Raw genomic sequence first — 12,777 nt, forward strand, 5'->3', positions numbered from 1 at the left:
TGTAAATGCCACTGTAAAGCATAAGCAATCTGTACTGACAAGTGCAACTGTGAGTTTCTAAATACAATACTGAGTTTTATCCCCCCAAAAAACAAGCACCACGGTGTAATGCTAGACATGCACGAATGGCTAAAGAGCAAAACAATCCCTATTTTTTCTTCCTTTTCCGACTTTACTCCTTCAACGCGCTCAACTGGGTAGTGAAGTGACTCCCAACTCTAAAATCAGGCTTCCAAGGTAAATGGGACACAGCATTAAAAACCAGGTTTGTATCAAACATCTATATATTAAATGCTCAAGCCATTTAAAGACTTGAGTGAATACAGATCTATAGCTTAATAGAAGCAACTGCAGATAGGTGACAATCAAACGATTTTTGAAATTCCAGCAGCAGCATTTTGAAGTAACTGTAATTGTCTGAAGGTCTTTTTAAGGATGCAAATAAAAAAACATTGCAATAGTCAACCGAGAATAAGAATTAAAGGGATAAACAAGCTTAGTTATTATTACATAATATTATCCAGAACAAAAGTCTTCCTTTATGCTCTTCTACTAAACATGACAAGTACTTAAAACTGCTGTCACATTTACTACTACACTGCTCAAAGGTGGCACATTAGATAGGTTTCTCTTTTTATAATTAAGCACAACACACTCTGATCTTTTTACTTAATCAATATGATTCATTTGGAGTTATTCAACCTTGAATATATATCCTACTTTATTCCACTAGATGTCACCAGCACAACTGCAACAGCCACTGTGACATCCAAGCCAGATGTAACATCTGAATCTGCTCTGCTACCTGCATGTGTTAAATGTATTCACACCAAATTTATGTTCATCTTTGTGTCTTATTCCAGACTTATACCACGCACCTGTGTCACATTATATGTGTGGGTGTCAATATTTCTTGCTGGACTGCTCAGCCGACCACAGCAGTTATTGGCAGCTCAAGCAAAAAGCCTGGTGCGGAATATTAGGTAATAGCGTGCAATCATTAGAGAATTGTTTATGAATTATATTTTACACAGACAGAAGAACAGGGCATCAAAATTATTACTTAAAACTCTCAAAATCAATAAAATGTCATCCATATCACTGGACTTTTGAGTAAGCAAACAGGAAGTCAGATGTCTTTGCAAATCTTGTACAAGCTACGGATCCACAATAAATAATGAATTTCATTTCAATTCAAAAAGAATAGAAATCTATCAGCTATGAGGCAGATAGACGTAAAGGTAGGTCCGTATACTTTTCTGAACACTGGCATAATTTTTGTAATCTCACCTCTGTACACCAACACAGTGCAGTCCAAATCAGACACTCAGTATGTGAGTGATGTGCAAACTTCATAAACGCACAGCATTGGCTATACGTGAGTTCCAGCCAAATTTATATTAGTCTATTTAGAGGCTTAAATTAATTGGACAAATTAACATAATGTGAAATATAATGACTACTTTTAGTACCTGCGATCAATGATCAGCTGAAGTTTAGAAATCAAGGACATCACCAGCTCTGCTGGGCGTTTACTGCAGCCACGTTCAGTTGCTGCTTTTTTGTGGGTCTCTCCTTCAGTTTTGTATTTAGTAGCTGAAAAGCAGGCTCTACTCTGCAGAGGTAGGTGACTGCCTTTGCTGTTGTAGAATGTCCTTTTTCTTCGCCTTCAGAAACTCTTGGGTAGCTTTTGCAGTATGTATTGAAAACACAGATGGGATACAGAAAGGTGAAAATTTAAACTTTAACATTTAATAATAAACATAACTTGAAAGTTCAAAAACACAAACAATGTCCACTTTCACAGAGTCTGTGGTTATTTTAAATAATGCACCAGGATAGCTGCAAAATAGAGCCCTGGTGACATTTTATGTTGGGTGCTGAACAACAGGACTTCGGCAGAGTTTAATACTAGCTAATATTAAATGTATATGATTAGAAAAAAACTTTAAAGACATCTTAAAGATATTAAAAAAAAGAATAATCTGCCATTAGGTAAATATTTTAGCTTTGTCATGATCAGCTATTGTGGAGCAGCTGTTAAGTTTTAAGAGGATGACTTTTAAGTAAACCTAGCACACCAGCACACTCTCTTGTGTAGGGAGGACACAAATGCACAAATCCCATACATTAATAAGAAATATAAAGGATAATAATTAAGGGTAAAAAACAAAGAAAGCTTAAAATACAGATAGTAGATAAATACAGATACAGTAGATATTGAGACACCTTTTTTGGGCTTGACACTGAAATGAAAACACGAAGAAGTTACTAATGGGAACTTAAATTTGTTTTGGTTACTGATATGTGATAACTGTTAGTACAGAAAATGAGCTTGTGCAGCTGTTTGGTTTGGAGCTAGGTTTGACTGCTTTGATAAGATGTGTAACTAGTAATACGAAGCAGGAGTATGCCTCAGTGACTTTCATTTTGTCAAATTAGCTCTCTAAGGAAATCATTTTGGGAACTCCGCTTTACTCTAGATTGTTACTTTAGATAAATAAAGCCCCCAAATGGAAGAAGCAAATGGACGAAACCACAGAAAGAATAAGAGAGGAGGTTTCCCTCTCCAAGGCAGACAGATATGCATCAGAGTGATGATGTTACACAGAAAGGAAAAATACAATACAGATGGTCAAGTTATAACATTTTTTTTTTAACTTTTATTGCCAAAAATAACAAGGCAATTCACATCAACAACATGACCTGAGACCAAATCTGCAGCATATAATGGTGAGGGTTATGCAAAAACTTAATTTAAAAGAAAAAACATATATACATGTATACGCATACATACATACATACATACCAATACCTAAGCACAGGTATTCTATTTGCAATAATGGTTGTAAGAATTTTTAAATCAACACAAAGCAGGCTGATAGGGCGATAAGACATGCATAAAGTCGGGTCCTTGCTTTCTTTATGGATAGAATAGAATAGAATAGAATTCAACTTTATTGTCATTGCACATGCACAGGTACAGGGCAACGAAATGCAGTTTGCATCCATCCAGAAGTGCTTTAGTGATATAGATATATTACAATATATATTAGCAATAATATAGATATGTGAGTATATTACAGAAATGGGTCTATTATGGTATGTTATAATGTACACGGTATGAAGTATGTTGTGAATATTCTATAACTATAAGTATGTACAGGCTGTAGTGAGTACAAGCTATGTACAGGATATGAACAGGATATAAATATGAAAAACTATACAGAATATGAAATAAATAACTTTACAGAATCTGAGATATACAGCTATACAGAAATGGGAACTATGCAAGTTGTAAACAGTTGTAGGGTTAAAGATTATCGAATGTACAGAATGATTATTTACACAGAGCTATACAGTAGTGCAGTTAAGATAAGTGAGGGTGTAGATAGTTTCTACAGAGGCTATATAAAGTGCTAGTGGTTGTGAGTGGTGGTTCAGTCCATGTTATTATTGTGTGTTTGAGGGTACAGTTGTCCATTGTGGGTGTGTGTATGTTCAGTCCATGAGTTTAGTGTGGGTCAGATGTCAGGAGGCAGAGTTCAGGAGTCTGACAGCTGTGGGGAAGAAGCTGTTCCGGTACCTGGTGGTCTTAGTCCGGAGGCTCCTGTAGCGCCTCCCAGAGGGCAGGAGGGTGAAGAGTCCATGCGATGGGTGACTGGGGTCTTTGATGATTTTCCCAGCCCTTTTCAGACACCGCTTCCTGTAGATGTCTTTTATGGCAGGAAGTGGTGCTCCGGCGATGCGCTGGGCAGTTTTCACGACCCTCTGCAACGCCTTCCGGTCCGAGGCAGAGCAGTTCCCGTACCAGACTGTTATACAGTTGGTCAGGATGCTCTCGATGGTGCAGCGATAGAAGTTCACCAGGATGTCTGAGGACAGGTGGTTCTTCCTCAGAGTCCTCAAGAAGAAGAGGCGCTGGTGAGCCTTCTTGACCAGCTTGGAGCAGTTGGTCGTCCAGGTGAGATCCTCTGAGATGTGGACTCCCAGGAACTTGAAGCTGCTCACACGCTCCACAGCCGTCCCCTTAATGTGGATGACACTAATAATAGCTTCAGACCATGACTGGGGGGGGATCACCTTTAAATAATGCATAATTATGAACTTTGCATAACAATGGTGTTAGCTCTTTTTCAAAAAATTGTAATACTCCCCAGGCAGGCCATCCACTCCGGGGGACTTGTTGTTTTTCAGTTTTCCAATACGTTTTTTTTATTTCTTCAATGGTGATTGGATTTGTTATTAGTTCAGCCTCTTCCTGAGACAGTTTACTAAGATTAATTGGGTTAAGAAATTGTTCAATCTTTTCAATCTTATTTGGGACATTTTCTTCTTTATACAATTCCTGATAATACAAAGAAAATGCTTTTGCAACTTCCTTAGGTTGGCATACAATTTTTCCGGAGTTTGGACATTTAATTTTATGAACAACCCTACTTGATTGCTCTTTACGCAGCTGAAATGCCAGCAGTCGGCTTGCCCGATTGCCGTATTGGTAGTTTGATTAACAAAGCGTAGTTGTCCCTCCGCCTTATACGTTAGTAAATCATCCAACTTTTGCCTCTGGTCTTTCAATGATTTCAAAGTCCCAGTGTCTTTAGTTACCTGATAGACTTTTTCTAATTTCTTAGTTTTGCTTTCTAGTTCTGTTTGTTCTGCTAGTCTCTCCTTTTCAGTCTTGATGAAACTGCTATAATATTACCTCTCAAATAACTTTTGGCACTCTCCCACAAGATTGAAGGAGACACCTCATTATTATCATTGAATTGAATATATTCAGTCAGACTCTTCTGAAGTTCTTGTCGGGTTGTTTCATTATTCAAGATAGATACATTGGCTCTCCAATATTTAAAATGATTGTTTGGATTCATTCTTAATGTCAGACAAACCGGGGCGTGATCAGAGAAAGTGATTGCTTCTATGCTACACTGTCTAGTCCTATAAAGGTTCGTCCTAGGCATTAAAAACATGTCTATCCTTGAATGGCTGCGATGTACATGTGAATAAAAAGTAACATTTTGTTCTTGGGGGTGGAACTGGCACCACACATCCACTAGGCCCAATTCTTTAATCATTGTATTTAAACTACAAGATTTTTTGGATTTGGGGCCATTGTGTGCCGGGAGTCTGTCGACAGCTGCTTTCAAAGTACAATTGAAATCACCTCCCACCAAGATCATTCCTTCAGATTTTTCTGCTATTAATGATGCAATATTCTTGAAGAAATTTGGACAGTCCTCGTTTGGTGCATATAAATTTAGTAAAGTAATTTTAGACCCCCCCCCTACAGAGCCAATCACCATTACATAACACCCTTCCCTATCCGCAAATGTTTTTTCATGGTGGAAATATGTTGACCGGTTAACAAGAATTGCAACTCCTCTTTTTCTCCCATCCTGATAAGTAGAGCTATACTGTTGTTCAACCCACTCTCTCCCCAACTTCCTGTGTTCCCTTTCAGAGAGGTGAGACTCCTGGAGCATTGCTATGGAGCACCCAAAGTTTTTCAGTTGGTTCAGTACCTTTTTTCTTTTAATTGGACTATTCAAACCCTTTACGTTATACGAAACACAAATTGGATCTTTCATATCTTAGACTCATATCCTATACAGACAAAATTAAATTATTGTACTCAATGAAATAATGGTCCACAATTGGTCTCAGGCCAAGATAAACAAAAACATTTAGAACTAAACAAACAAAGAACATTAAGAACAGTAGCTTCCACGTACCCGACTGGATTAATAACAACCTGAGTAATCCAGTCCGCGGTGTACCCTGGGCGGAGGGTGGTGACGAGTCCTCCGTGGGGGAAAAACACAATGTGTTATTTCGTCGCTGTTGCCCGCTCGCAGAGCGAGTTTTAAAAATTGTAGTTAGGAGTAATGTATTAATCTGGACGGAGCTCGTTCCTTATGCTGCTTGACTAGATCATGGCGTCACCGGAAGCCGAACACTCCAAGTTATAACATTTTTATTAGGTATTATTATAAATGTATTATCAGTTTTAAAGAGTTGGGGGTTTTGTGTGGGTTTCTTTAAGCTTTTGTTCTCTTTGCGTGAGAAATAAAGAGATTTAACCAGGAAACATGGATTCCTGGTTATCTTAAGAGTACCTTAATATTAGGTCATGATAGTCCAAGGAGCTTGGAAAGAAAACAACTGGACTTCTTCAATTCTCAGAGCATCTTAACAAAACCTAAAGAACTGAAGAAGCCTCTTAGATGAGAGGAGAAACGTCTTCATGAAACTTAAGGAGGTCTAGTCGCTTTCTTTCCAAGCTCCTTAGAGAGGGTTAGTCACTGACCAATCTTTTTCCAAACTTTTCCATTACTTAAAACAAGCCACCATCTCTTAAATCTACAAGCTTCACAATGGAAGATGTGACTGCTTTGAGCTTTCTGATGGTTTTGTACAATGTCTCCAACTACTGAATTACAGCCTGTTGATGGTCTTGAGGTTTATGCACCCTATTTTTTTTCCCTGACAAAAAGTTTTATGCAGTCTCATGAAAACTCCTCTTCCCCTTTGCACAGTGCCCTTTGGAGATCCCCATGCTAGCCGAGTTAAACGTGCCCCATGTTTGTTTTCTTTCTTTCTTTCTTTCTTTCTTTCTTTCTTTCTTTCTTTCTTTCTTTCTTTCTTTTTCCTTTATTGCATCTGGTTCCCATCCTGCTTCCTGAGGTTTAGATTAAACCATCTTGAGTTTCCAGCTGCTGAGGAGCCTGTTCCAGTGGTTGTAACCCCGAATGGATGAACCAGAGAAGGAGGAAGAAATAAAGAAGAAAAAAGAGAGCATGATGGAGAGATTGAGGGTAAGCTAAGGGCAAAACAGGGATCGGTGCAGAGAAAAGCAAAGAGAAGCTAAAGCACACGTCTGTTTCTGCACCAGAAGAACCTTTGGTCTCGCTCAAAATTCGAACTTTAAACAGTTTTAATAGTTTATTTATTTCTAATTTTATTAAAGACTTCAACAAGACTGAACAGTAATATAACTTGAATAGTGCTTTCATCAGTAACTACAATTTGGTCTCTTTTTTTTGGTCAACAACACTTTTACATTTTGTTCTTTTTGTTATTTTGTAAACCACTAAATAGTCTTTTAAATCCATTAAGATCTGATCAAAATGCAAACTTTCAGCTGCCTTTTATCAGCTTTTGATAGATCAGATCACACAGCACCAACAGCACAAAGACAGCATAGATCCAGTTTAGTGAATTAGTTGGGATCTAGCATACAACAATCAGTCGAAAGGAGAAACTCTTTCCTGCAAAACGTACTTTTTAATGCAATAAAGTTAAGAATTTTAACACAGGAGTATTTTGGGATCTTTGGGGGATAGACTGGCTTTGGTTTTTAGCCTCAGAGGCTTCATTCTTCTTTTTTACCTGCACATTTTGTCTCTATCAATTTTGCTGCTACCGTATTCTCCCTTGATTTCACGTTCTTTGAGTGTGTCTGTCTTAAAATGTCTCTGGTTCTATTTAATTTCCCGTTTTGTGCGCCAAATATAACTGACCTTAATAATGACGCATTAAGGAAAATTACATTGGAGGATATTTTAGAGCATCCACAGCCTACTATATGCATCTGGTATCAATTTAGTCAGCTGCAGTCAGTACAAGGAAAACCAGCTTTGATTATAGACTACACAGTCTGACTACTTGATGAAATGTTAATTCATTGTTGTGTCAGATTTGAACGCTCACTGCAGAAAGAATTTGTGAATTTAACAAAGCTTGTGCCAGGCTTTAACAGATGAACTGGTTGATGATGGAAAAGGAATAAATCGGGTGGTTTTCACACTTCCTCTCTGCATCTCCTATTCCTGTCTCTCTGCTCTTCTCACCTTTCCTCTTACATCTCCTCTCACCTCTCTGTGGTTTTTCCTCCTGACAATATTCTCCCTTCTGTTTTCTACTCTGCCCTCCTCTCCCCTCGACTGGTCACAGTCCAAATAAAGCCTGACAGAGGATTATTATGTGCAGAAGTATAGTGGAATACAGTGGCAGCCCTAACACTGAGAAGGTGAGGCATCATGCTGAGATGAGTTCCCCACAAAGTGTAAGATTTCCATTAGAATTTGTTTCAGTGGTGGGTTTCAGTGTCCACTGGGCACACACAGTGTTTCATAGGGTCCTTCAACCCTGCCAAGAAAAATGTCTGGTGGTTAATAAACACCAGCCACGTGCTTGTAAATGCTAGCTGGTGCCTGAAAGATGCCAACTCCATCGGCTGCTTTGGCAGGTCATCATTTCGTAGTTGGCCAGTAGAAAAGGATTTAATTCCAATACGTCTGCAATTTGTAGCATTTTATACATTTTTACAACAATCACTCCCCTTAACACCAAGCATGCAGGCCTTTGTTGATTTTTTACTTTTTTGCCTCAGATGTGCCTCAATGAAAATCTGATGTTTTAATGAGGCACAAAGACTGGCTCTAATTCCTCAAATGTGTCTGTTCAAGTCAATTATATTGTTGTCTCTGGTCTATTGGGTTTTGTTAGGCCCATACAATGTTGGAAGACCCTGCGCACTAAAAAAATAAACAGACTGTTGGATAGAGCTTGCACTGCTGGAGAAACCACAGGAACTAAATGGGTGGATGAAGATTATGAGAAAGGCAGCTTTAGATAAATATAGAATAAACATGGAGATGACCGTGAATAACTTTTCGGATTTAATATTTTAGGAGAACAATAAAGCTTTTTTTTCAACCATCCAGTTTACATTTTTCACAGGAACTCTAAGTCACGTTTTAACATTTTCCCTCAACGTGAAAGAAACCTGTGAAGGTGGTGACCCACTTTCTACTGCCAAGTTCCTGGGGTTTGGGTTTTTTCTTCCCACTCGTGTCTGAGGTGGGAGGAGCTGACACTTGACAGTTGCCATGTGGTCCATATAAACATATACATAGAGAAAAACACACACTGGTAGGACTACATATGTGCTCAATGAAGTTCTTTATATGCTTCAGAGTCTGTCGACTAGTTTCACTGCTGGTAAGTTTCTCAAAAAGTACATCTTGAAACCATAACACATTTATTCTGTTGTTATGTCCTTTCAAACTTCAGTATTAGATCACAATCACACTAAAAAGTGTTACAGCAAAACTGATTTGTGTGTTTTTGGTAATGTAATGCCACTACTACTTGCAGAGTAGATGAACCGCTGTAATTGGCAAACTACATGTGCTAGCTGACAGATTTAGTGCAAGTTTCTATTCGTTCCAAAACACGTTTGCGAGCTAAGAAAAGGTAAATGGAAACAATTCAATCAGGCTTAATGTAAGGGCCATTCAAATTTCCATGTCTGGTCTGACAATCCTCATTTTAAACTGTGAAGATCAGTTATAATCCACAAAAACATAATAAAAGACAAATAATCTCCATTCATAAATTGGTTACCACATACAAGATGCTATTTGCTTAAGCCAAAAAACAGAATATTGTTTTTATAGACCTCGACCCTGTCATTTTTCCAGAGAAAAACCCACAAAAGGCACGCTGTTAATCCAAAAGCAGGATATTTCCAAGAAACATTTACCCAACAGCAGGAGTGCCCAACATTTAAACAAATCTTGAGTCTTCTTGTACTTCTAGTCGGTGAAGAGCAACAGATACACTGAAGCACTGCCAATAATGGGGCAGTGCTTCATTCCTTCAAAAGTGAACAACATCATGTTTTCCAAATGTTGATCCAGTAAGATGTTTAATGTCCTAGAGGCCAAGGCAGATTGTTGTAAATGTTATAAACAGGAATATTAAGAACAAACCAACAGGAATGCAAAATGAATAAATATTAGCATGTGATTATTTGCACAGATCCAAGCCTGAGTAGTGATGTCTGCACCTATGCGTGCAGGCAGCAGAATATAATCCTCACCTTAGTGACTGTGGATTCAACAAGGTCGTGAAATAACGTTGGTCCATACCGACATGACAACAACACTTTGTTGATGCCATTTTTATCTCTTTGTTGCTTGGCTGGTGCAACTAAACCCGATTCTCAAAATTCACCTTAAAGAGCAATTCAGCAGTTAAGACCAATGTTAGTAAAGACCAGTCGGAGCAACCACCTGCTGGATTTTCCCATGAACTGCAATGACTGTGATCAAACTCAGTGAGGGAAATTAAACCAACTTTAAAAAGCAATCATAAAATCAAATCAATGCTGTCTTGGCCAATAATGTCCCTTTATTCAGAGATGGGACAATTCAGATCAAAATATTCCCATTGGAGAACAAATGAGTAGATTGTTATCCTTCTGGTTTGGATTTGTACTTTGAATTCAGGTTGAGCAGGTCCACACAAGACATTATTGAGATCACCACTGAGTACTACTTTAATAAATTCAAAGAATAAGATCACATCCATGATTGGGAACTTTTTCCATGTCACCAATTTTACTTAAAGCAAGGCATGACTTTTCTAAAAAGCACCTTCGCTACGGTTTAAAAGTTTTTAAATTAATTGACAGATGAAAAAAAAGCAAAAATGAGAAAATCTGAGTTGATACTTTTATATCATTCATGTTCATTCATGAAATGGCCAAAAAAACCTCTTGTTCTCATTTGAATAATTCACCAAGCTGAAATAAGCAGCTTTAGGTTTTATCATCAAGCAGTACAATTGCTGCATGTAGTTAAACCTCAGTGTTTTAACTACAGAGAAGAAAGAGTTGAATTTGTGCGCAGCTGATAAACAGACTTGTTGCTTGGTAACATTTCAAACTTCATGGCTGCTCTGCGTGCCAGATGGGTATTTTTTTCCAGCTTTTTACGTGTGTTAGACCTCTGGCTTTAATGGACAAAGGCTACAATTGTTTGTAACGTTACTGCAAAATAGCTTTTGCACTCTCAGTCTCGAAGGACGTCTGTTCTTGTATTCTATCCATAGGAAGTAGGGCTGCTCAATTAATCGAATTTTAATCACGATTACGATCTGGGCTTTCAACGATCATTAAAAATGACTGAGCCGATTATTAGCCCCTCCCTCATTTATCCGCGACACCTTAAAGGCCGGTCCGTGAAAATATTGTCGGGCATAAACCGGTCCGTGGCGCAAAAAAGGTTGGAGACCGCTGATTAAGAGGACCCGAGGGAAGCTCGGAAAGCTAAGCAGAAGTTATTTGGAGAGTGACTGCCGTTGGTTGAAAAGAGAGTTTTAAAAAAAAAACTTCAGTGGTGTTGCACACCATTTTATATTATTTTTTTAAAGTCATTGTTAACCCTTTAAAGCAGAGCAGCACGCTCCGTTTTGCGTAACTATTGTTAAATCCCTGTAGAATCTGAACCGTGTAAGCTAGCGCAATAATTTGTTTTGCATATGAAACCGGAGGAGTTGTACTTACATCTGATGCCATCAGCTTGTCCTCGGTCACGGTTTCCTTCCACATATAGCTTTGCAAAAATTGCATAAAAAGCGCTTGCAGGAACAAAAACATAATATTCCAGAAACACGCTTTGCCGTTCCTATCAGCTGTTCGTAACACTTCCCACAGTGAAATGATGCACATGCTGTTTTCTTTGCAAATTTGCATCATAGGATTGTTTTTTGTTTTTCCTGCAGTATATAAAAATTGCTGTATGTCCAAAATAAAACTATGATGACACTCAAAATAAATTTCCTGTGGTGGGAAACTATTTTTTTGCAACTTTATTGTATTTAAAGTTTTGAGGGATAAACCTCTTAAATTTCTCCAAGTAGAAATATATGTAAACAAAACAAAAGCAATTTTCAATTTTTTTTGTAGTTTATTGCACTTTTTTGCAATTTATGTAATTACTATGGACTTAATGCATACATATTATTAAAATATGGGCTATAACAGTTGTATTGATGTATAGCAACTTGAAATGCTCCCACAAATGGCACTACAACATGTAAAAAAAATAATATAAGCTCTGGTGGACTTGGTTCTATGGTAGGTCTTAAAGGGTTAAATAAATATCGTCAAATAATCGTGATCTCAATTTCAGTGAAAATAATCGTGATTATCATTTTTGCCATAATCGAGCAGCCCTAATAGGAAGGGATTTTTACATCTAAATACAGACAGGATTTCACTCCAGTCCTGAAATAGGCTCAGTTAGGTTTACGAATCAAAAACTCAAAGTATGCCACTGACATGTAAACATCTCCAACCTGGAGTTTGTATCTATTTGTCAAAAAACTGCTCAGTTTTAGTCAGACTCAGAGCCACAATTGTCTTTTACAAGGGCATCTGTTCATACTTAGGTACTCTCAAATGCCTCCAACTATACAGATAACAAGCCCTCCAGTGAACAGATAAACAAGTTATTTTAATCACTCTTCAGATTCAAACTACATCCCTACAGCAGAGTTGAAACTAAGCACACAGTAATTATTTATACACCTAAATTTGAGCAGTTTGCTTCTGTCTTCATTAACCTCCCAGCATGGCCCACACAGACAGGAGTGGAAGAGAGACAAAAGCCCACAAACATAGGTGGGCAGGCTTCCTCACAATCACCCCCTCGGCTGTCAGAGTTCTGGTGAGCACGTCTCTCATCTGTCATCATTAATTCATTAGAATAGAAACCTGAGAGACACCTTCTGGCAAGGCTATTAACACTGAATATTGTGCAGTAACTGCTCACACCTATGAAAACAAAGTGGAGACTCTATGGCTCTGTCAAGATGTCAGAGGTAGGAAGAAAGAGATTAAGGTGTTACAGTAATCTCACTTAAAGCACATACCATCTTATCTCACTGTAACATTTGACAGATATATGAGAGAGGTCATTTCCA

This window comes from Aulonocara sp. 'chitande type north' Nkhata Bay, linkage group LG2 (assembly GCF_057382095.1).
Source record: "Aulonocara sp. 'chitande type north' Nkhata Bay isolate Kocher_YH1m ecotype deep benthic linkage group LG2, A_spYH_male_GT1.1, whole genome shotgun sequence".
Taxonomy (NCBI): Eukaryota; Metazoa; Chordata; class Actinopteri; order Cichliformes; family Cichlidae; genus Aulonocara; species Aulonocara sp. 'chitande type north' Nkhata Bay.